This window comes from Protopterus annectens, chromosome 1.part2 (assembly GCF_019279795.1).
Source record: "Protopterus annectens isolate FY-2018-M chromosome 1.part2, PAN1.0, whole genome shotgun sequence".
NCBI lineage: Eukaryota > Metazoa > Chordata > Ceratodontiformes > Protopteridae > Protopterus > Protopterus annectens.
In genome coordinates this window covers 1139033457-1139059537 of record NC_056727.1, presented here as the reverse complement: position 1 = coordinate 1139059537, position 26081 = coordinate 1139033457, and the positions used below count along the sequence as shown (strand labels likewise).

At 40.8% G+C, this 26081-nt stretch overlaps 1 protein-coding gene across 1 annotated transcript in view; it reads left to right on the top strand.

Moving 5' to 3' along the window:
- Positions 1–26081, top strand: part of LOC122792263 (thyroid hormone receptor-associated protein 3-like) — a 1630997-nt gene that overhangs the window by 283591 nt on the left and 1321325 nt on the right. Inside the window, exon 3 of the mRNA XM_044060013.1 lies at positions 18356–18429. The gene's annotated coding sequence lies outside the window, so the exon portion shown is untranslated. The remainder of the gene's footprint in view (positions 1–18355; positions 18430–26081) is intronic.

Genomic DNA, 26081 nt, shown 5'->3' with positions numbered 1-26081 from the left:
GTTCTACTTAAATCTAAGCTCATGTTATGTGTATTTTAAAGTAGACTCTTACTGTCAGTTGCAAACCAGTAGAAATGAAGGCTCATGTTGTAAAGTGTCAGAAGTCAAGCAAAAAACAACTGGAAAATTATTTCAACTGCTTCATTTTTTTTTTCTTTTTGATGTATAAACACATCCATTTACTTTTTGGGACAAGCCTTTAGGAAGAAAACTATCTTTTATAATCACTCTAATACATGCTGTTTTCATGAAATCTAACAGACCAAAGACTATGGAGCATTTCTCCCCGGGCCTCCGCTGAAAACAGGCTCTGGCCTGTCACCACAACAAGTGACAGCCTTTCACTTTACCCACAGCCAGGCAGACACTAACAACAGATGCATCGGATTATGCCTGGGGGGCACACATGGCAGGAAAATGCATTCAGGCCACGTTGCCCGCAGACCAAATGCATCTTCACATCGATCAAAAAGAGATGCTAGCTGTACAGAATGTCCTGACAGCCTTCAAGGATCTACTACATCCAGAACAACTATTACTAAAGACGGACAACACTACAGTTATGTGGTACATAAACAAGCAAGGGGGCACACATTCCTACCCCCTCTGCAGACAAGCCATGTCTTTGTGAAGCACAGCACTGACCTATCAAGTACATCTGCAGGCACAATTCCTGCCAGGAAAGAAAAATACTCTGGAAGACGAACTAAGCAGAAATCTCATGGACCCTCACGAGTGGAAACTAAATCCACAGGTCTTCAGCATGATAACAGGGAAATGGGGATGCCCAGACATAGATCTTTTTGCGTCCCCTCACAACTGCCAACTACAGAGATTCTGCACAAGGACTTATCACTCACAAGCATGGAAAGTGGATGCTCTATCAATCAGCGGGAAAACCCTAACAGTTTATGCCTTTCCACCACTGCCTCTCCTTCCCAAGGTGCTCCTAAAAGTCGGACAAGAGAAACCAAAAATGATTCTGATTGCCCCAGACTGGCCACGCCAGCACTGGTACCCAATCCTAAAGAGCTTGTCTCAAGGCCCAGCCTGGACTTTACCTCAAATTCCTTATCTTCTGACTCAACAAAACAATCAGATCCTGCACAGCCAACTCAGAACCTTAAATCTGGCTGCATGGCAGATTGGTCAGAACACACCTCTCTAAAGCTGTTATCGATGTCATTTTGGAAGCCAGGAGGCCCAGCACCAGGAAATTTTATGCAGAAAAATGGAAGAGATTCTGTGCTTGGAACCAGGCACAAGGACTCGAACCACTTGTTCCAAATATTCCTCAGATTTTACAATACCTAACTGAGATGATGGACAAAGGCCTATCCTTTTCATCAATTAAGATCCATGCCTCTGCCATTTCAGCTCATTACAATACAGAACCTCCTATTTTCTCTCATCCACTGCTAAGACAGTACCTCAGAGGGGCAGAAAACGTAAGACCGCTAAGGAGAGCACCGATACCTACACGAGACCTCAACTTTGTTTTAGAAAAGCTCACACTGCCTCCTTTTGAGCCAGCCAATACAGCTGATATAAAATTCTTATAATGGAAAACTGCTCTGCTCCTAGCAATAACTTCAGCAAGAAGAGTCTGAGTTACAAGCATTTATGGCAGTGGAATCTTTATCATTTTTCATCTGGACAGGGTTTCTCTAAGGACAAACCCAACATTTATGCCAAAGGTAGTATCCAGTGTGGCTCTTAACCAAACCATTCATTTGCCAATTTAGACCCAGCCGCCCAACCTCAGCTTTGGGATTCAACCCTAATGACTGCAACAGTGAAACACGATCAACATAGTACAGTTTTGTACCTACCATAAGTGTAGATGTTCGAGTGTATTCACTTTGCAGTCCAGGTTACCCACCCACCATCCCTCTTTCTTTGCTGGGACTTATCTATACTTCTCTATCCTATACAACCTATGTGGTGTATTTGCTAGTAGTTGAAGGTATTGTTTATTTTAGTGTATGTTTTTTATAAGCAATGTGTATTGCCTACCTTCTTGGGGGCACCTGACATCTGGGGCAAGAAAACTGAAGAAAATGGCGCTGCATCTTGTATACCCTTGGCACTGACGGCAGGGAAGAGGCGACAGCAACCGGCGCCGGACCAAGACTTTGGAATTCAGGCTGACTGCGGGTAGCCTGCCAGCAGGATAACCCAAGTGTAATGACTGTAACAGTGAATACACTCGAACATCTACATGTATGGTAAGTACACAACTGTACTTTCTTAGTGTTTCACTGTTGCAGTCATTGCATTCGGGCAATCCCGCTGGCAGGTTGCTCCCAGTCGGCCCGAATTCCAAAGTCCCGGGTCCTGCACCGGCCGCCGTTGCCCCTTCCTCAACATCCGGTCGTCAGGGCTACAAAAGACGCGGCCGACGCCATTTTCTTCAGTCTTTCTTGCCGAGCGGTGCCCGAAGCAGAAGCAGTTCACAAGTGACGGTCGGTTGACTCCTGAGATTTTCGTGTTCGAGTTTCAGATCCGAAGTCTTCAATAAAGCTAAGTACCCCGTTGGGGAAGCTTTTTACTTGCTCCAGACCGATGTCAGAAAAAGTAAATAATTGTATTTCTTGTGGAAAGCAAATACCTCATAAGGACTTTCATTCTTACTGTATTCCTTGCCTAGGCCCTGATCACAACATTTCTGGTTGTCGGTTTTGTGCTAGATTTAACCAATGCACTATTAAGCGTCGGTATGATTTTGCTTTAAACCATTTTGGACACCGGTTTAATTATCCAGAAATGTTGTCGGATAGCCATCTGACTACCGGAGTTCACAAAAAAACACAAAGTAAAGGAGAGAGATGGACAACCGAGGCCCAAAGCCGATGAAGAAGCTTCTCCTAAGCAGGGGCGGCTCGTGCTATTGGACTGCCGGACTGCAGCCCCCCCCAGCTGTAAAAAAATAAAAAAAAAGAAAGAAAATAACGATAAAAAATAAAAAATAAAAAAATCTTGAACTTTCGCTCATGCGCACTAGTCCGGACTGCTGCTGAGACAGTCTGGAGCATGCGCAGACTGTCTCAGCAGCAGTCCAGATTAGGAAACACTTAAGAACAGACATCCCAGAAGTCTATGCAGTTGGAACTGCCTAGACTGTCGCTGGAAATGGATGGATGGAACGCAGACTGCAACGTCGCCAGGCTGGAGTCTCGTTGGGGGAAGAACATCTCGCGTGGTGGATTTGATTCTCCAATGGACGGGATGCGTGGGCAGGTATGGATTTAATGACACGAAGGGATTGCTCCAGGTAAGGTGTGTGAGTGTGTGTGTGTGTGTGTGTGTGTGTGTGTGTGTGTGTGTGTGTGTGTGTGTGTGTGTGTGTGTGTGTGTGTGTGTGTGTGTGTGTGTGTGAATAAAGGGAAAATCAAGAAAACTTTGGCTTCCATGAATAGCAGTGAAACCATGATGATTTATAAGATTTCTGCAGATAAAACCTTTTCTTATTTATGCATTTTAAAGAAGTAAATCATTTGTCTCACTTTGCAGTAGTTACTGAATAGCTCCATTCAGTAGGAATGTGCGGTGCTGTTCTTTCAATTTGCAGTGAAAAGATCTGCCTAGACTTTTGCTGGTTACAAATTGCAGGTGTTATGCCTTCCGCTATAACACTCCCTTCATTTGCAGCTTTCAGCAGCAGTGCTTTTTACACACCTTTAATGTGACTGTGTTTCAAGGCACTTCAAATGCTCACAAATAATAATTCATACTCAAGCATCACAACAGAAAAATTGCTCTATTTTCTACAGAAAGTGCTATAAAATGACCAGGTCCTACCTAGACCCACAAAAGAAAGGAACACATCGCTTTATTTCAGTTTTTCATGTGAGGCAGTATACTCATAGGATAATACCACTCCTGTAGTTAAAGCTCCAAGAGCTGGCATTTATGGCTCCAGCCGTGGTCATTTGTCTTTGTAAAGCTGTCAGTGGCAAGTATACAGCAAACTATGTTATGCAAAAGAACATGGATGGATGTAAATATTTTAAAGTGTTTGTCAGGCCAGGCATATTGGCACCTTGATATAGAATAATATTAGGACACCTTCTGAACAGTCCGACTAGTATTTTTGTTGGTACATTCCAAAGATTTACTGGAAGTATAACATCACTCACTGATTTGTTAGAACTGAGTATTTATAAGGGATCTAAAACAATGTGACTAATATTATACTGAAAATATGCCTCTGATCATTATCTGAATGAACAGTTCTACTTAAATCTAAGCTCATGTTATGTGTATTTTAAAGTAGACTCTTACTGTCAGTTGCAAACCAGTAGAAATGAAGGCTCATGTTGTAAAGTGTCAGAAGTCAAGCAAAAAACAACTGGAAAATTATTTCAACTGCTTCATTTTTTTTTTCTTTTTGATGTATAAACACATCCATTTACTTTTTGGGACAAGCCTTTAAGAAGAAAACTAACAGACCAAAGACTATGGAGCATTTCTCCCCGGGCCTCCGCTGAAAACAGGCTCTGTGGAACCTAGTCGGACTTTCCCGGTCAACAAACGATAAATAAATAAAAATAAATAAATAAATTGTGTGAAACCATTTGTTCAACAGTACTATGACAGGCAGGAGCTAATGTCACTGTTGCTAATTTATATTTGATGGTGCAGATTTTAAATATACCCCAATGGAACCGAATAATATGTGATGATGAATGGACCTAAGAAGGTATAGTGTATATGCACAGCTGACAAAACCTGTCAAGTTTAAGGAAACTTTACATGATAGGGTTACAGTTCAGAGTTATGAGCCCAAGCTTTCAAGGACTGCACACCACCCCCTGCCTACTGTGCACTGTACTTTTCAAGACAATGTTATGAACACTAATTGAACAGTATTACTTTGCACACATATGTAAAGATGTGTGTGTGAAATGCCCCAGTTGCTATATACTAGTGGCTAGAACAAACTCATGGTGGTGTGGTAGGGAATACCTCAGGCTTGAACCCTGTACCTTGTATGCAGGTGTTAAGGACCTGAATTCCCTACCCACCATCATTTGTAAAAAAATGTGCAGATTTTTGCCTCATATCTGTTCCTCATAATATCTGTGGTTTCTAAATGTTGCGATGCTTAATATTTGATGGTGCAGTGGTAGCATTGTTATCTTACAGCTGCAGGTTCTTAGGTTTGATTCTTGGCTGGGGTGCCTTCTGTGTGGGGTCTGCATCTTCTCCCTTTGTTTGTGTGGGTTTGCTTTTGTGTCCTCCCATGTTACAAAGACATGTCTGCATTATTTCTTCCTGGGCCTCTGCTGAAAATTGTTTTTTTTGTTCCAAGTCAGACTGTCCTGATTAACAAATGTTAAATAAAATTGACAGGCATTTGAATTTCAGACTTCAGGTTTCTGAATGTTTAATTCCTTACATATTTGATGGTGCAGTGGTAGCATTGTTGCCTCACAGCTGTAGGTTTTCTGGTTTGATTCTTGGCTGGGGTGCCTTCTGTGTGTAGTTTGCATATCATCCCTGTGTTTGTGTGGATTTGCTCTGGTGTCTTGCCATTTTACAAAGACACGTCTGCAGTATTTCTCCCTGGCCCTCTGCTGAAAATTGTTTTTGTTCCGTCAGAAGTAAAGTTGACAGGCATTTGAATTTCAGACTTCATATTCTTCAGAAAATACATAGTAACACACATAGTAACACAACCTTTTATTCTAGCAATTTTCTAAGTTTATAAGATGAATATTTGAAATTTGTCCTTATTTTTGGGACTGTATTACCCCATTATTGGCTTTGGCCAGGTTTTTTGTGCTAAGGTTGACAGCTATGGCAAGAACTGAATTCACTGAATATGTTTGAGGGCTGTATTCCCTCATTACTGGGTTTGTCCAGGTGTCCAAGAGGTTGACAGCTATGGTGAGAACTGAATTCATTAAACGATAGCCATTTAAGTTTCAGTCTTCCTCTCTTTCACAAAGCAGCTGATTAGCGTAGTGGTATGTTGCTCTGACGGTTTTGCACAGGGACCTTGGCAGTATAATGTGTGGTGGTAACACAGCATTTTTCTTTCACACAGCAGCTGATTTGGCATAGTGGTATGTTGCTCTGACTCTTTTGCACAGGGACCTTGGCAGTAAAATGTATGGTGGTAACACAGCATTTTATTCTACCAACTTTCTAAGATTATACAAGCAATGTTTAATGTGTCCCTGGTTTTTGGGATTTTGACCCCCCCCAATAAATTTGGCTTTTTCCAGATTTCTTGTGCTGCGAAGTTGAGATGCAGTTGAGTATTAAGTAGATTTTACAAGGAGCTGAGAGCTGCAGGGGAAGAGAAGTTTAGTGCTGCTTATGCTACGTCAGCTTGCATTGTTAATAGCACAACAGGTTGTGTACTTGCTTTTGATGCAGAAGGTTGTTAGTTCTACTCCCACAAGGGGTGGATGCTGCCGTACTGAAAAAGTTAAGATACTAACTATGAGCCTGTTATCAGTTTGCCATCCATTTCCTATTGCAATATTACTAGCTTATCGTATTACTTCAGAGATTGTGCATATTTACTGATAATGGTGGACTGTAGAATTGTGCATATTTACTGATAATGGTGGATTGTAGAAGTTTGAGTAGATTTTTATGATGGAAATGTTCTGAACTGGGCAGTTTTGTCATTATGGGTGCATGCATTTTGTTTCATTGTTTACTGGAAAGATGTTCTGAATTGGGCAGTTTTGTCATTATTGGTGCATGCGTTTTGTTTCATTGTTTACTGGAAAAATGTTCAAAACAATAGGAAGGTGTATCAAAGAGCACATGTATGTTTCATATGCAAGGGGCCTATGATTTGAAAACAGCCCAGAATTAATCTTTATCTGCCACTGGTAAAATGTATTTTCTTTGAATGTGGGTTTCAATGCTGTTTCAATGAATGCGAGTTTCAAGGGCAGAGAAGTTTTAATGCTAAGTTAGTTTAGCAGATGTCTTAGTATTTGTGCTGTAAAATGCAAAATAAAACTTTCAAATGAAGTCCAAATCATCATAGAAGTAAATCAGTATGCACATTAGTGTTTATGGTAAATGGAGTGAAATAGCCAAGTAATGGATCATCGGAATGGCTGCAGGGGGAGGCTTCATTCGACCATGATTTTGTGAGGGGGAAGGGCAGCAAACTTAAAGACAGCCCCAGCTGAACTATACCTCCCAACTGTCCAGATTTTCAAAGAATGAATAGATTTTTGCTTCTTATTTTTGGTTTGTTCCTCATAAAATTTGAAGTTTTCTGGCAAATCATTTAGGAATTAAGTCACTAAATAATGACACACTGAGTTTCAGACTTCATAACCTTCAGAAAAATGCATGCTAAAGTAAGACCTGTTGTTCTGTCAACTGTCTCAGTTTATATAAGAGCAATTTTTAGTACTGTTTATATGTTCCCCCAATATATTTGGCCTTGTCCAGATTTATTGCATTAACAGGTTGAGAGGTACATGCAAATAAATTGCTTTATAGAATTAGGCATAGCCAAACCTCTCAACTGTCCCTGATTTTGACTCAAAATGTTGCTCTTCCCCCTAATAATCCCTCTGCAAAATAGCAATTTTGGAAGAAAACATGGAGGGTTTACAATTAAGAAATATAACTGTAATAATCAGAGTTATAGATTACTTTTATTTCAGAAATGCATGTAGATTCTTTTATTTTGTCAGCTGCTCAAGTTAGCAGTACTAATATTAAAGTGTCCCTTGTTTGACAGGTTCCCAGCTGTATTGTGTGGCAATTTTATATTTTACATCACATTTTTGGTCCATTTTTCATAAAATTGTGTTTTTTTTTTTGGCAAATTAGTGACAAATCATTAAAGACTGAAGTTAGAAAATAATGGCAGACATTTGAGTTTCAGATTTCGTACCATTCAGAAAATTCATACTAATGCAAGACCTATCTATTAGCTTTCTAAGTTTATAAGAGCAATATTTAAAAATTGTCCTTATTTTTGGGCCTTTGTCCCACTTCTATGTATGGCTTTGTCCAGATTTCTTGCTTTGAGGTTGAGAGGTATGACAAGTGTGTCAGGGCCATCACAGTCAGCCAGAGACATTTCAAATTGTGACATACTTGTTGCACCCCACTCCCCCATGTAGTGACTCTGGATGTGTCGAAGCAAGGCAAGGAGTAGTTATGCAGTGTAAATGTGCAGAGTATTACCCCCATCCAAAGTAGACACAAGTACTACAGTGGCTTTTCATCTGTCCTTGATTTTTGCAGAATGGTCTAGTTTCTGTCATATTTTTATACTGTTGATTTATGCTTATTACTCAAAGTGCATGTTGCTCTGTGTTTAAGTAGCAATACTTTAATGACCATTAGGTAAGCTTGGCTGAGATTGTAAGATGCAAGTAAGCTTTAATAAGCATACTGTTAAAGAATTGCCAACATTGAAAGCTTTTCTGTTGTTGCCATGTAGAGAATACTTAACTAGATAATGTATAAGCCTTGGGTATTGAAATGCATATGACAGTATTTGTAATAAAGGACAGGATTACATTATTTTAAGAAGCTCATTATACTTGGAGACTTCCAGTCATCTCTGCAGGCTTTACCCGTAAACTAAACAGAATGCCAATCGTGTGGTCCATAACCTGTACAGTAATCCTTTTAAGCAATGTATCTTGAGCTTATTTCTTGTTTGCTTTTCATTTTTTACTTTGATCATGTTTTCCACATGAAACAAGTAGATAGTTGTCAGGCAGCAGGTCTTTTTTTGGATAAGAAACATTTTTACAAGTGGGGGCATCAGAGATTTCTGTTTCAGCATGTTACTTGGTAATTTAATAAAGCTGAATATAAATTATAATTAGAACTGCAGTGCAAGAAGTGGTTTGAGTTGAGTGCTGCTTGTTTTTCTTATACTTGATTATGACTGGCATTCCATTAATGTATTTAAAAAGTAATTTATTTTTTTATACCTCACAACCTTTTTGTTTCCATCTAGATATTAAGTAAGCTGTCATGCAGCCAATGCATTGAAATATTTTCATTCTTCTACACTTCATTTTGTCTTGATTGGACTCTCATAATGACGGTTTGGCACCCAGGGCAGTGTATTTAGTTTTTGTGGTTTTGAGCATAGCTCCTCCCCTTTCTAGTTGGCCACACCCCTTTCCCATTGACCCCACCCATTCAGCTGTCTCCTGCAGCCCCCCTTTGATTTGAAGTCACCAGCCGCCACTGTCCTAAGCCAGTCGCCGGTTCTCAGTGAGGCGCTTTCGCAACCCCTGACGCCCGCTACTTTAGAGTCGCAGGCCATTACCGATTCCCACATGGAGTCGGCCATGCCACTGGAAACTCAAGGTATTGGAGCCTCGGATACTATTCCTTCAGATGGGTCCGGAGCCGCTGAGCAGTCACTGGCTTCTGAGGGTGTTTTCAGACCTAAACATCTTTACATTAAACCAACCTCAGCTTCGAAAGCAAAGAAACAAACTCAAGAGCCACGTGGACAGGCCTCTATGCCCAAAAAACAGATGCTCAAAATGGCCGAAGACTTAATTACCTTGATCAGGGGTTCCCATCCCCCTCCTGATAAGAGGCCTAGGCAAGAGACTGACTATGAATCTTCAGATCAGATTTCTATTTCTTCTGATTCCTCTTCTGATCAGGAATAACCCCCCCCCCCCATGAGGATTCTGATGCTGAAGAATCTATACCTTCAGCTTGTCCTCCAGAGGACTATTCTTTTGGGGAAACCTTGCATATCATGAGGGAGCATTTCCACTGGGAGAGCCAAGATTTTTCAGAATCTAAAAAGAGGCTTGGGGATTTCCTTTTACTACCTCAACACAGGCCACTAGCCATTCCACCTGTGTTAGATATTGTAGGTGATGTGTTTTCGGAGTCTAATCTTACCCCTGACTCCTTAGCTCCAGCTCCTGTTAAGCCTGACAGATATTACAGGGTTCCTGACTCTCATAAATTCATCTTTAAAATCCCTGCTGCAGACCCAGAAACTATTTCACAGGCCCCAAAGGAGTTAAGGCTTCCGCTGCAAAAAACCCTACCCCCTCTGACAGAGATTCTAGGGCACTGGATAGATGGGGAAAAAAGGTTTACACATCTGCTACGTTGGCTATAAGGGCCTTAAACTGTCAGTTTCATATGCTCAAATATCAGCAAAATGTAATGGCACTGCTTAAACAGAAAATGTTATTAAACTCTGTGCAGAAAACGAGGAAATGCAGGATTTATTGCATGCAGCTGAACAAGTTGGAAAGCATACTTTGCAATGTGGTTTTGATTCTTTGGAGGCCTCCTGCAGGGCCGCAGTTACAGGTTCTGTAATTAGGAGGCATGTTTGGTTAAAGGAACAAAATCTGCCTGTCAAAGGTAAATTATTATATGCACCTTTACAGCATGATTACTTTGTTTGGTGTTAAGGCAGAGGAGGTGTTAAAGAAAATGGAGGACAAAGCTAAATCTATGCAAACTGTCAAAGATTTTTTACACGTACAGCCACCTAGGTTTAGTAGACACTGGCATACAAAGAATTGGTCCTTTCCTGTGTCAGACAGACCTCAAAGGGGCAGTTCCAGATGCCCTAGAGGCAGATCCCAGGCGCAAGGTTCCTACAGGTCAAATCAGTTAGGTGCTTCTACCTCCAAAGTTGGAGAAGACAAATCACAACCATACAGGAAACAGTCCCAATGACTTCCCCCTGCCTGCACCAAGCACTTCTCTTCTGGCAGCACCCTTAGGGGGAAAATTAGCACTTTTTTCTCAGAATTGGCATATTATAACCCAAGACAAGTGGGTTCTAAATAGTGTCACAAGGGTACAGGTTCCATTTCCATACCCTGCCAAAGGCAAACGGCTGGCCAGATCTGCCAAAAAATCAATGGGCAGAGGTACAAAAACAAGTCTTATCCCTCATGGACATGGAGGCCATTCAACAAGTACCACAGCCCTCATGGACATGGAGGCCATTCAACAAGTACCACAGCAAGACCAGGGACAAGGATTTTACTCTACTGTTCTTGGTACCCAGAAAGGACAAGGCCTGGAGACCACTACTGGACCTATCTGTTCTGAACACATTCCTGGATATACCAAAATTCAAGATGATGACTTTGCAGCAGCTTCTGCCCATGCTGGGCAAGAACGCTTGACTGGTGACTCTAGACCTAAAAGAGGCATACCTGCATGTCCCAATCAGACAATTGTGCAGAGGTTACCTCAGATTCAAGGCTGACTCAATGCATTACCAAGTCTCTGCACTGCCCTTTGGCTTTTCTTTACAAAGTGCCTGGCACCAGTAATTGCATTCTGCAGGCAAAGAGGAATACAAATATATCCTTACTTGGACGACTGTCTTATTCAAGCAGAGAACAAGGACATTATTCTACAGCATCTGGCATTTGTGAAAATACTTCTAACATGCCTAGGGTACACAGTCAACAAAAATAAATCAAAACTAGTACCCTCTCAAGAGATAATATTCCTGGGTGCAAGCTTAAATACAACTGCCCAGATGGCTTATCTCACGCCAGACAAACAAAGGCAACTGACTACCTATTTCAAAATGTTGGCAACAAAGGCCCAGTTATCTGCAAGAAAAATTCTGCAGGCTTTGGGCTTCATGGCATCCTGCATCCTTCTAATTCCATATGCAAGACTGCATATGAGGAAACTTCAATGGTACCTAAAAAGTGTTTGGACTCAACATTGCCACGACCTGGAAACGATGATTATTCTCATTCCTTGCCTACAACAGGAGTTTCGATGGTGGGCAAAGGCTTGTCACCAAAACAAGGGAACAGCCATTCACATTACCCCCAGCCAGGCAGACACTAACAACTGATGCATCAGATTATGCCTGGGGGGCCCACATGGCAGGAAGATGCATTCAGGGCACATGGTCCTCAAATCAAATGCATTCACATATCAATCAAAAAGAGATTCTAGCTGTTCAGAATGCCCTGACAGCCTTCAAGGACCTACTTCATCCGGGAAAACTACTGATAAAGACAGACAACACCACGGTCATTTGGTATATAAACAAGCAGGGGGGCACACATTCTTACCCTCTTTGCAGACTAGCCATGACTTTGTGGGACACAGCATTAACTTACCAAGTACATCTGCAGGCGCAATTCCTGCCAGGAAGGAAAAATACTCTGGCAGATGAACTAAGCAGAAACTTCATGGATCCCCATGAGTGGCAAATGGATCCACAAGTTTTCAGCATGATCACAAGGAAATGGGGATGCCCGGACATAGATCTATTTGCCTCCCCTCACAACTACCAACTAAAAAGATTCTGCACAAGGACTTATCACAGACAAGCATGGAAAGTGGACGCCCTATCTTTCAGCTGGAAAAACCTATCAGTATATGCCTTTCCCCCGCTGCCTCTCCTCCCCAAGGTACTCCTAAAGGTCAGACAGGAGAAGCCAAAAATTATACTGATTACCTCAGACTGGCCACGCCAGTACTGTTTTCCAATCCTAAAGAACTTGTCTCATTTCCCAGCTTGGAACTTACCTCGAATACCTCCTCTACTGTCCCAGCAAAACAATCAGATCCTGCACAGCCAACTCAGGACTTTAATCCTGGAAGCATGGCGGATAATGTAGGCTTACAAAACACACCTCTCAGTAAAGCTGTGATGGATGTCATTTTGGAGGCCAGAAGGCCTAGTACTAGAAAATCTTATGCTGGAAAATGGAAGAGATTCTGTGCTTGGAACCAGGCACAAGGAACTGATACAGCTAAGCCAAATATTCCTCAGATTTTGCAATACTTAACTGAGATGCTGGACAAAGGCCTATCTTTTTCATCTATTAAAATTCATGCCTCTGCCATTTCGGCTCACTACAATACAGAGCCACCAATCTTTTCTCATCCCTTATTAAAACAGTACCTCAGAGGAGCCAGAAATTTAAGGCCTCCAAGGAGATCGCCAATGCCTGCATGGGACCTCAGCTATGTCTTGGAAAAACTCACCCTGCCTCCTTTTGAGCCAGCTACTACTGCGGATATAAAGTTTTTATCTTGGAAAACAGCTCTGCTCCTAGCAATAACTTCTGCAAGACTAGTTTCAGAGCTACAGGCACTCATGGCTGTGGAACCTTTTTATAATTTTTTATCCAGACAGGGTCTCTCTGAGGACAAACCCAACATTTATGCCTAAGGTGGTGTCCAGTGTGGCTCTTAACCAAACTATTTATCTGCCAACTTTTTATCCAAATCCACAGAACAAGGGGAAGAGAATTTTGCATTCTTTGGACGTACACATACAGCTTAGATTCTCCTTGGACAGAACCAAAGTTTTCAGAAAGACAGTGCAATTACTAGTCGCATATGCTGCAGGATCACAAGGAAAGGCTATCTCAAAGCAGACTATTTCAAAGTGGATAGGCCACTGCATTCATTTCTGCTACTTCACCATAGCAAGCCAGTGCCTAAGGGCATTAGGCCTCATTCAACCAGAGCTGCAGCCGCTTCTGCAGCCTTTCTCAGGGGAATTCCAACCAAGGACATTTTAGAGGTTGCTACTTGGAGTTTAGTGCACACCTTTACAAGGCACTATCATCTGCCACTCTACTCTAAATCCAGGGCAGGTTTTGCCACTGCAGTTCTGCAAGGCCTCATTGCTGCTCCTAATGCTGTTTAACTCCAGCCTCCCATCCATAGCTTTGGGACTCTACCCAAATGTAATGACTGCAACAGTGAAACACAAAGAACGTAGTACAGTTGTGTACACTTACCATAAATGTAGATGTTCGAGTGTATTCACTGTTGCAGTCCAGGTTACCCACCTGCCATCCCCCCTTCTTCTGATGGAACCTATCTTTCCTTCTCTGATTTATACAACCTATGTGGTGTATTTGCTTGTAGATGAAGGTAAAGTTTGGTGCATGTGTATATGTGTGTGTATATACATATACATATATATATATATATATATATATATATATATATATATATATATATATAAATGTTGGCTACCCTTTTAGGGGGCACCTGACATCTGGGGCAAGAAAAACTAAAGAAAATGGCATTGGTTACGTCTTTTGTACCCCTGACTTTGGGGGAAGGGGTGACGGCGGCCAGCACGGGACCCGGGACTTTGGAATTCGGGCCGACTGGGGGCAACCTGCCAGCGGGATTGCCCAAATGTAATGACTGCAACAGTGAATACACTGTAACATCTACATTTATGGTAAGTGTACACAACTGTACTTTCCTCCTCCTCAGTGGGGAAAGAGTTTTTATTCAAGGATTTTCTTAATGCCAAAGAAAGAAAATTCTTGAAAGGCTTGTTCTGGATCTCTCTTTCCTAAATCTGTTTCTGATAGTGCCCACATTCAAAATGATGTCACTTCACATCCTGTTACCTCTTCTTCCTCTTTCAGCTTTCCTGATAACACCAGATTGAAACAATGCTTATTATCACATCCTTATTCATTCAGATTTCAGACATGTCTTAAGGTTTTGTGTGTCGGGATGACATGATCAGTTCTCTGTCTTGCCCTATACACTGCACCAAGAGTGTTCACAACGTGTCTAACTCCAGCTGTAGTTCATTACAGGCTACAGGTTATCAACATTTTTCCATTTTTAGATGACCTGCTTATTTTTACAGTCTCTTTCAAAGTGATCAGAACCTTTGTGTGTGTGTGTGTGTGTGTGTGTGTGTGTGTGTGTGTGTGTGTGTGTGTGTGTGTGTGTGTGTGTGTGTGTGTGTGCGCGTGTGTGTGTGTTTGTGTGTGCGTTTGTGTGTGTGTTTTGGATGAGAGATCTTTTGCACAAGCCTGGATTCCAAGAGAACATTCAAAAGTCTTTCTTGACTCCTTCACACCTGATTGCATTACTGGGCTATCAGCTAGACACCTCATTTGGTAGAGACAACAGATATCCATAAATCCAAGCATCTTCTCTTTCCGTCCCTGCTCCAAAGCAGAGTCACCCACCACAGACCTCTCAGGCTTTGCTTGGGGAGCAATTTCAGGAGGGATAAAAGTGTACTGGTGTCAGATGGCAAAGACAGATAGAAGCACATAAGTATCAAGGAGATGCTTGCCCTGATCAAGGCGCTCAACTGTGAACCATCTTTAGTCCCTGGGACCTCTTCAAAAAGTTATAGACAATACTACAGTCATGTGGTACATCAACAAGCAAGGGGGCATCAGGTTGTACCACCCTTTGCAGACTAGCCATGGTAGCTTATGTACAGCTTCACAGCTCAGTCTCTTGCTACAGACATCCTACAATCCCATCAGGGCAAAATCATTTGGCAGGCAAGCTGAGCAGGACCAGGGCATACCCTCGAGTGGAAACTAGATCAGGGTCTTCCAAGATTTGATCCAACTGTGGGGAGTTCCTCAAGCAGACCGCTTTGCCTCCTGTCCGAACAATCATCTGGCAAGATTTTGCTCCCGGACTCCATGCAAGATGGCTTGGAACTTGGAGATCTTTTCTTTTCCTAGGACAAGTATGTTCCTTTATTTGTTCCCATCTTTTCTACTAATGTACAGGGTACTTCTGAAAATTCAGGAGGAGTCCCCCAAGATCATCATGATGACTCCCTTCTGGCCTATGTAGTAATGGTTTTTCCTTCTTTTAGAAATGGCCAGGGGGAATTACCACAAACTTGCTCACAGACTGAATCTACTTGCACAAAAACAGGGGTGTTTCATACACCCAAACATCAATCAAATTCAATTAACTTCCTGGATGATAGGATCTTGGTTCCTTTTAGGCACCTGCTTTCTGAGGATGTGCAGCAGGTACTAATGGAAGCAAGAAAGCCTGCTATTAGAAAATCATATATTAGCAATTCAAAAAAGGTTTTCTAGTTGGTGGCAACAGTATAACCAGCACCCATTCAGGCACGGCTTGTTGTTCTCTCAATGTTTGTGTGAGTTACTGTCCTATGTCCTTTCTTATTCCCCTGTCATGTTCATTTATTAGGCATTTCAGCAAGTCTGCCCATGAATCCTCCTCTTTCAGTGCAGTTTCATGTCAAAATATTTTTTAAAGGGTTTTGCATAAGTGATCGCCAAGAAAATTGGTGACCCCTCCTTGGGATCTTAATTTTGTGTTAGAGAAGCTATCCTGTCTGACTTGATGTTCTTGACATGTAGAACGGTTTTTACTGATCAATAACCCCCATCTCATTTTCCATAGGGCAGGATTTCTTTGAGAGCTAATCCTACTTTTATGCCTAAAGTGGTATCAGAATTTACTTTAAGCCAGACTGTCCATCTCCCCATTTTCGTTCCTGACCTAAAAATGAAGGAGAAAGGATGGCTCAATACCTTGGATGTCCACAGACAACATGGGTACTATATTGACAGAACTAAATCATTCAGATTTTTGGATCAGTTGTTCATTTCTTGTCAAGGTAAGGAGAAGGGTCAATCTGGGTCAAAATAAACTATTTCCAAGTAGTTGTCTAAGGCTATTTTTTTGCTATATTCACCATAACAGAACTATTCCAGGCAGAGTCGAGGCCCACTCTTAACAGGTCCTTGGCATTATCTTTGGCTTTTTGGAAAGGGTTGGATTCTCAAAGTATGCTCAAAGCTGCTACTTTGTCCTCTGTACATACTTTTACAGAGAGAGATACAAGCTTGATTCCTTTTTTAGATCCAGATCAGGCTTTGCTAAGTCTGTTCTCCAGGGGATCCTGGACTCTTCTCCTTCCACCTACCAAATGTAGTTAGCTAGAGTAATCTACTCGTATAGCTAAAGCTACTTCACAGTGATCAGTATGATGTTGTGTAAGTAAACCTTACAAAACAGTATATGTTTGAATGAACACTATCGCAGCAGCTCTCCCCCCAGTTTTTTTGGTATGCTTTTTATGCCAGGGTATGGACATTTTTTTTTTTTTTTTTTTAATGTTTCTAGTATGTCCTTTCAGGGCTCACCCTCCACCCCACTTCTGGCAGGAAAGCTTTGAAGGGCTTCGCACCCAAGCTTGTCTTTTAATCAGCTCAGCACCAGCTGCCTGGCATTTTGGGTGCATGGAAGGTACCTCAAGCTTTGGAAGCTGGCTAGCTGTCGTATTCTATCCAGTATAAAAAATCTATATAGCTAATGCTTCTGCAGCAATGATCATTCAACATCTACTGTTATAATAAGTTGACTTGCACAACTGTACATTGCTGATTTTCAAAAGAGTTCATTGGAACCAATATCCGCTCTTCCCCTCCAGCTGGCTGAAGAAAGTCTTGCCTGTTGTGTGAACAAACTGGAAAACAGTGTGTGGAACTACTGCTTGTACCATGTGTTGTAGGGAAAAGACAGTGGTCTGTCATTTTTTAGTTTATGGACTTTTAAGAGTTCATCAGATAAATGGACAGGTATGTCTTTTTGTATGTTGGAGCTGCTACAGGTTCTGAGGCACTGCTGTTACCATAGAGCTCTTACCTTTTTTCTAGTCATCTCAGATTCAGGAATTGTCCAAGTTTTTTTCTGCAGCAATTTAGTATGACTGATAAATGTAGATGAGGATTACATGCTTATTGTCTGCATGGGATATTCTGGTTGTACTTGCAGGCTTTAGGTCAGGTTAGTTTGTAATGAGGTAGTAGTGATAGCTGTCCAAGCTAGGCTTTACCAGCATAACCTACTGCAAAATTTGCTTCCTGAAGATATGCCTCCAAGGTGAATAAAATGTATGTGCTGTATTCATTCAAGTGTGTACCTGCTGGAAATATCCTCTCTAAAAGTTTATTGTTTACAAAGAAACATGTTAGCCCTTTAGGGAATTTTGAAGCCTGATTCCCATCTCTAAAAATTGTTTCTAAGGCTTATTTTTGGATGGAAAATTTATTTTAGTCACGGGTGCTTCCTGTGACTTGGGGGAATGCTGTTAAGTGCAGCAATATTGGTTTTGTTTAAAATGTAGGGGACTGAAATTTTAAACAAAATCTTTATGTGCAAATATTTGGCATTTTGATAGCAAGTTCTTTCAAGTGAAGACTTCAGGATTGTTTCCTTGTATTGATGCGGTGTGAATGCGCAGTGAATGAACTTGATGCTTTGCTTTACACCTGATTGTTTATGTGCAGTATGAAACTAATCCAGGCTTTGTTCTTGAGAAGTATGCTGTCTCTTTAATTTAGGGAGGGCACGGGGTGGGGCAAAGCTGTAATTGACCTAGCAGAAAACCTGTTAGACAGAGGAAGACATGAAGGAAATTTGACCTCTTGCTTAGTTTTTCCTACAGTACAAGCACTGGCCTCATTTAAATGTAGTTTAGTAAGCACACTTACTGATGTTATGTGCTTGCTCACATTTCATTTTCCTTTCTTTATTGTGCGGATAATTTGTTGTAGACTAGTGTTTCTGAACATTTTTTCCTGCTTTTGCACAGGGCAGAAAATTGCCAGTTACGAATGAATTGGCTACAGCAGGTTGCAAGCATACCTATCGAAAAGTGAAAGTAAGGTAATGGAAACTTTCATCCATTTTACATGTCTCATATAACCTGATGTTCTGAATTGATTTTATTGATGGTTTGTAAATGCTTGATTGTAACGCACTGCTTCCATTTATTGATGTGAGAACTAGTGTTAAACTAAATGCAGTTTCCTGCAGTTAGTATGGTTTAATGTTTACAGAAGCTAACCCTGTTCGTTTCATTTATTGACTTTTAAGTTGTAGGCATTCTTAAAGCATTTTATTGGTATACAGAAATAGTTAAGTGTGATGTGTGTATATGTTAGAAAAAAAAAAACCATGGAGCAGATAATAGTAGGCAGTATACTCGTTATCCGTTTTTTAATTTGCAGAGCCTTCCAGATCTGTTGTGTATTTTATTTTGTACTTTGTTTGCCTTGTTAGTGAGTTGGGCATAGATTGGAAAGATTCTTCTATCATTTCTAAGAATTCAGTGCAACAGTTTGTATTTATTTGCATATTTGATAGTCCTTTTGGTGAATAAAAGGGACACAGAGGCAGGCATTTATTTCCTCATTCTTAAAAATAAATCACTAACTCCAGTTTGGATCCTTTGTGAACTTTTTAACTATGCAAGGATGTAGGTAGAACATGGCAATTGAAGTTGCAGAAAAGCTCCACCAGAAACCATATGATGTGAATCCAAATTTATTTATTTATTACTCTTTGTTTACCAGGAAGTTCTCACTGGGGTTTATCCCATTTTCAGTGGAGGCCTGGGAAGAAAAGCTCTGCATATTAGGGAAGTACATTTAAAGACAAAATACAGTGATATTTTGTAAAATACATTGAGTTTACATGAAAACTCAATTATAAGAATACATCTGAAACAATAGCCTATGAATATAAGAAGTGTGTTTTTTTTTCTTTCATGGGATAGCTGTTTACAAAGAAATTACACAGATAGTGAGTGTATTATGTCGTGTGTTTATCAGTTGGAAGTACAGAGAAAGGGTAGCAAAGACAGCAAGGGATTAACAGGAGGCAGAATCTGAGGACAAGTAGTTACATGAAACATTAGCTAGATTGAGGTAGAGCGCTTTTGTAGACATTTATTAAAGAAAATAGAGATAGTGGTAGTTTCCTGGGAAGTGGAAATGTAGGAAAGAAAGTAGGTAGAAGGTGGCAGTCTGGAGAAGAATAGTGGGAGAATGTACAGTGAGATTTCTTAGTGATAGAGATGTAAAGTTACATATGTAAGATTAGGCTACAGAAAGAGTATATAAAGGGAGTGTAACTGATGGTGGAGTTTAGGTTGAGTACTGGGGGAGGGGGTAGTCTGGGGTGGTACATGAGCAAAACCAGTTTTTAACAGGTGTTTCTTAAGTGATGTTTTGAAGCCATGCTGTATTTCTGCCTGCCTTATTCCAGGGGCTTTCAGATTTTTGCTACCTGGTTAGAGAATAGTGATACCCATGTGCTGTTATTTGACTTTCTGATGGATAGAAAAACTTTGTTATTGGATCACAAGGCTTGATTAGTGGTATAGGGTTGTAGTATTCTTTTTAGAGCTGGGCGTTTTTCTGGGGAGTTAGTTTTATGGGCTATAGTAAGTGATGGTAGTTGAGGTGGTTTTTAAGATCTAGACAGTTAATGCTTTTTAGTATCGTGCAATGGTGTTTTTTTTTGTGGATTATTTGTTGCAAATGTTGCAGTTTTGTTATAGGGTGTGTCTAGCTTATTTTTGATGGTTAAGTTAAGGTTTATTAAGATGGATGAAGCATAGAGCAGGGATTGAAAAATAGGTATGTTTGTGCTATGTTTTTTTTCTTGAGCTGTTAGTGATGAATTAACTAGGCCTGTAGAGGGAATCTAGTTTTCAGTGAGTTTTCTTGATAGCTAGGAGCAGGTGCTGGTCGTGTCTGATTGTCATTGAGCATTACTCCAAGGAGTTTTGCCTGTGTGTGACATATTCTGTTTTTGTTTTTGTTGGCTGATAGGATATGAAAAACTTTATGTTGGTTTGAGTAGCTTTTAGGGCTGAAAAGGTTTTTTTTTTTTTTTTTTTTTGCATTTGAGTGCAAGTCTTTGCTACCTAGCCAGGACTCCATGGATAAGAAAGGCCTTTTGGATATTTTCTTGTAGGGAAGATAGTGTTTGGGCTGAGCAGATGAAAGTAGCATCATCTGCATATTGTAGCAAGGTAGCTTATTTAGTAGTGGTTTTCTGGAGTGTAGATTATTGATAAAGCAGGGGTCCTAAAATTGATCCCTGAGGGACACCAACTGTAACTGTGAGGAAATCAGAATAGCCTTGTTGCCATTTCATGGCTAGTTTCCTATTGGATAAGTAGCTGGTTAGTGAATCAAGTTAGTGAATGGGGTACTGAGGCCTAGAGAGGCTATTTCCTCAATGAATTTCTGATGTGATCGTATAAAATGGTTTAGATAGGTCTAGGAGACTCTTGAGACTAGGTTACCATTGGTTTGTAACTGTGATTGTGATTTTCTTTTATGGATCTATTGATTATTGTGGAGTCTAGGAATGCTATAGCTTCCATTGCTATTTTGAGGTACTCTGGTAGTAAATGCCTGGTACTTCTGTTGTATAGGAGGAAGTTGAGCTGGTACAACTGATGTACCTAGGAAGAGTTGAAAAGGGCCTAGGGATGGAATCTATGAAGACTTATTTCCATTTTAAACAAATTACCTTGCCATAATACTGCTTTGGAAGGAGACATTCATTTGGAATGACTATTAAAATGAAATCAGGCTTTATGAGTTCTGCATACAAGGGAATATTGTCCTTCAAACAAGAGAGTCATGGAAGGAGATGAGGAATTAGAGGAGAGGAGGCAGCTTAGAGTCTCTGTACACGGGACTGTAGTGAATACATAGAAGTCCTTTTGATATGGTGAGAGGGCTGACATCTCAGTATTTGTGTTAGTATCAAGAGTTGGGCACAGTCTTGTCACCTTAGGTGTGACTATGAAGAAAAGGCCTGAGAGAACATCCAGTGATGGTTGTCCTGCTCGTTTGAGAGAGTTCTGCAGTAGAGAATGCGTCACTGATGTGTAGCAAATAGCACATTCACTTTTGGTGCTGGAAACCAGAAGTCTGTGGATTCTATTCCCATTCCATTTGATTGGATTGCAGACTCTGCAGTATTAGAAGAATGCTGCCTTCCTCTGTGTGTTGTCTTTTGGATGAGATGTTAAACCACGATCCCATCTGCTTGAGTTGGTGGTAGGTCAGGCATATGTAAATGATCCTATGGCAAGTATTGAAAAGAGAAGGGGTTGTGTATTCTGATGCCCTGGCCAAAATTTCCCTTAGTATAAATACCACCTCGGGTATCCCCTGAAAAGAGGCCTCTATTCTAGTGGGGCTAACCTGGCCAACAAAGAATAAATGCATAAAAACTTCTGCACAGGGGACATTTAATAGGCTGAAAATGCTGCTCATCTGCCAGCACATGTATAAGAGGCTGGTAGGTTTTGGTGCTCTTCCATATTACAGCAGTATGTGAAAGATGAGCAAAGTGTCAGTTACCAATTCCAGACAGGAAATAGTTCCCACAGTTTCACTTTTTGTTTTTTTTTTTAATCTTAGCAATTTTCAGTATTTGCTACGTCAGAATGCCTCTGCCTGATTTCAGAGTCATCCTGTTCTGGCCATTCCTCCAACCTTGGACAGTAAGCAGAGCCAGTGTCTAACCCCAATGGAGATGGAGAGAAGCCCGAGTCATTTCAGTGCAGCACCATGCATTCTGCCACTGGGATTTCTATTATTCTGTCTTAATCCTATGAGAGGGCGGGAATGCAGTGGCATTAATGAATATGCAGTAGAAGCATGCCTTCCCACCTTCCTCCCAGCTGACTTCTGGCTTCACAAGTTTTTGTTCAGTCCTGGATCACTACCGATCCATGGATTTAGTTTTTCCATTGTTCTATATTCAGCCTCAGCCTTGCAGAATAAGTGGAACAATAACTTCCTTGGACCTAGATGCCATACCTTTGTTTATAAGTTGAACAACATAGAATGGTTTCCTCACTACTGTAGACACATGATGGTCAAAGGATAGATTACTGTTTGTGTGTCCCTGACTACCAGGGATGGATGACTTTCCGAAGGATACTGTCATGCAGGTCTTGGCATTTAGGTTTAGTTCATGGCTCTGACACTAGTTGGTCTGTTTCAGCCCTTCCTGGAGAACATTTGTGTCTGTTTGGGATTCAGTGATGGCTCTTAATTTGCAGACTAATTATCCAGAGATCATTGACATTGGCCTTGACTTCAGAGCAGTAAATGCCAGAAAGGAGTCGTCGACGGACCGGTCCCTGAGGGACTCCACTTGTGACTGTCCTCTTTCAAGAGGTGGACTAACCAATTCTAACTTCCTGGGTCTTGCCTTTCAGTTTTCTCTTTTGACCATTGATAAAACAACCTGGAGTAATTCCGCCAAAAGCAACCAGTAACCAGATATCAAGGTGAAAAAAGCGTAGATTGCACCCAGCAAAATTAGTGCACAAAACTCTTTATTTAACGCTGCAGATACCACACGTTTTCGTCCATAGAACCATAAACTTCATCAGAAATACTTTAATTAAAACCATTCGTCTTATATCTCTGTAGATCATTGGTCTATCCACTGCCCCAAAAGTATTTGCAAAGTGCCTTTTTCCTATCATTGCCTTTTACAGGCTTGCAATTTTAAATTTGGCACTGGAAAACAGGGTCCAGTGTAAGGAAGATGCAGGATTGTCCTGCAGGCACCACATGCCATGGTGTCTAAGGTAAGTCATAAACTGTGATGGAAAGCATGTGCAAGAACAGAAAGTCGGTGCATATTCAAGAGCAGGAAGAGGCTATGAGCTGTTTGTGTTCAGGTTCGAAAAGCTGTCAGAGTTGACTGTCATTCCTGTGCAGGAGCTCTAAATGGAGAAGAGTGCACTTTTGTATCTCCGGCAACACCCAAGAGTCACAATTCCTTAGCTGATCCTGCATTTTTTGCCTTTTTATTAAAAGATGAAATGTTTTCATTATTACTTTTGCCTGGAAAGAGCCAAAAGTAAGTTGAGAGAATTCTTACAGAACACTGCTGTGCATAAGAAACCAGGGTAAAGAGGTTGGCATTTTTCCAGACATCAGAATCTGCATGCGAAAGAATAGAGATTTAGGTTTCTTATTTTTATGTCATCTTACCAAGTAGGTCTATAACTTTTTATTCTGTTCAAAATGCCCTTCTCAAGCTGAAGTGGTTCTTTACCATGGAGGTGCATGAGGAATCAAGGCAGGAGCATGCTTCTGACTCTTGAGGTTCAGCTATTCAAGGGCCTCAAGATTTAAAGCCCTTGGAGCTATTCTGCCATTCAAAAGAAAACAAATATTGGATTGACAAAGGGCAGCTTTTGTAGAAAACCAGTGAGAGTTTTTCTTGTAGCAAGGAATTAATGGAGAGGTGTTAAGGCATTTTGGCTGACTTTGTCAACATTCCTACCTCACTTGTACTTGGGAAATTCTTTTTTGTTATTGAATAGCTAACCTCTAAATCACTGCTAAACTATTGTCTCAGTTTGCTATATATATATTTTTTTCAAGTGACTCTGTAGTGTCAGTGTCCAATAAACACAGTGCCTTACTGGCATATGGGTAGTAGTACCCTGCTACCCACTTTCTGGTAGTCTGCCAAAGCTCAGAACTTCTCTCACTGCCTGTCTGTGGGTGTAGTGGACCAGTCACCTGGCAGTACAGGGACTGCCTTTCATAACCACAGACTGGACCCTTTCAGTTTTCTAGAGTCCACAGGGACAAGAAGATGAAAATGCAAGCACCTACTGTTGTTCACTAGTACACACACACAGAGACAGACACACACACCTCATCTCATCTGTTGGCCAGGAGGAATGCAGAGAAGGCATTTGGTAAGGTTGGTTGGGAGTTTTTATTAATAATATTGTCCTGTCTGGGGCTTCCAGACATACCTGGATTTGATCAATGCTTTATACTGGGGTATGATTGCTCAAATAAAAATTTGAGTGAGGTTTTTAAGGGCATTTTAACTTTTTATAGGGACTAGGCAATGCTGTCAAGCCCTCTATTTACATATTGCCCAGAGTCACTGGCAGTCAAATTTAGGTAATCTAAACTGGAGGAATACAGTATACTTTATCAGGAACATAACCTTTCTCTTGTTTTTAATTTCTCCAAGTTTTTTGGGTTTCTAATACCATGATGTGAATGGACCCCATTCCTAAGTCAAATTATGATTAAAGTTCATGAAATTAGTATTGTTTCACTGTTTGTCAGCCAAAAGTGCTCTTGGCAGCACCTGCAGTGTGCCCAGTAATGACTCATGCAATTCGTAAATTTACATGAATTGGTAACGTATCTAAATACGATTGTAAATTATTTTTTATAAGACCCTTTGCTCCTACTACTATTGGAACTGTCTGGGTATCTTTCTTCCACATGGCCCTCATTTCTGCCTGCAGATCCAGGTTTTTTATGACTTTGTGTGTCTGTACACAAGACACTGTAGTCACTGGATGTGGCGATTTCAATGATCAATGCTACTTTTGTCTTCTTTTCTTGGACCACTATGTCTGGTTTTCTAGCCTTTATCTTTTGAACTGTTGGTCTTGAATGATCCCATGTGATATAAACTTCATCATTTTCTATGATTCTTTGTGGCTCATGTTTCCAGTGTTTTTCAGCCACTTCGATATCAAAATGTATGCACAATCTTCAGTGCAACAGTCTCACCACATTATTATGCCTTTCAGTATACAGTCTCTCTGCCATTAGTGCGTCGCAACTAGCAACAAGGTGTGTGACTGTTTCCAATTCGGTTTTACAAAACCTACATGTCTGTTTCTCCCACGTGTTCAATGGACTGCAAACCAGCGTGTACGTAGTCCTCTATCTTGGGCTGCCAATATTAACCTTTCTTTTCTTGGTTTGATTTCACCTCTCCTAAACCATTCCTGTGTTCGTTCTTGATCAACATCAGGCTCTTCCAGAAGTTTTCTATACTTGCAACTATATTTATGTTTTTTCCACATTTTTTTGCCTTCTCATCTGATCCTTCACCTTATATTCTTCCTTTTGTTTTTTTGGCACATTCAGTTGCTGCCTGTATTTTAGCCACTTCTGGTTTTATTTCCATTCATCTTGACGTCTATATGCTTCTGCTAAATTAAGCAAAGACGTCATCTTAGATCTATTCTCCTTATGTTTCAAAATTTTCACTACATTTGGATCTTGTGAGGTCAGTAAATATGTGTGGAGTCCCACGATTGCAGATCTATACATGTAATCAATTTCAAGAAGGCCCATCCTTCCTTCGGAATGGGAAATATATAATCTTGGTATACACTGATTTGTATAAATCATTTGGTAAGCATGAAGCATCCTTCTTGCTTTAATATCCAGTCTATCCAACACTTTTTGGGACTAGTCAATCACTCCAAAACTTAGGACAGGAAGAGCAAATTGATTTATAGCTTGGATCTTGTTCCTAGATGTCAGTGTTGTTTTCAGGATTAATTTAAATATTCTAAAGTATTCCTTACTGAGTTTTATTCACATTTGTTCATGTTTTATTGCTGATCCTTCATCAATTCCCAAGTATTTATACACTCCCTCTTGCTCAAGTTCTTTTATATCACATTCTTGTCCCAAACTGATGTTTTCCTGGTC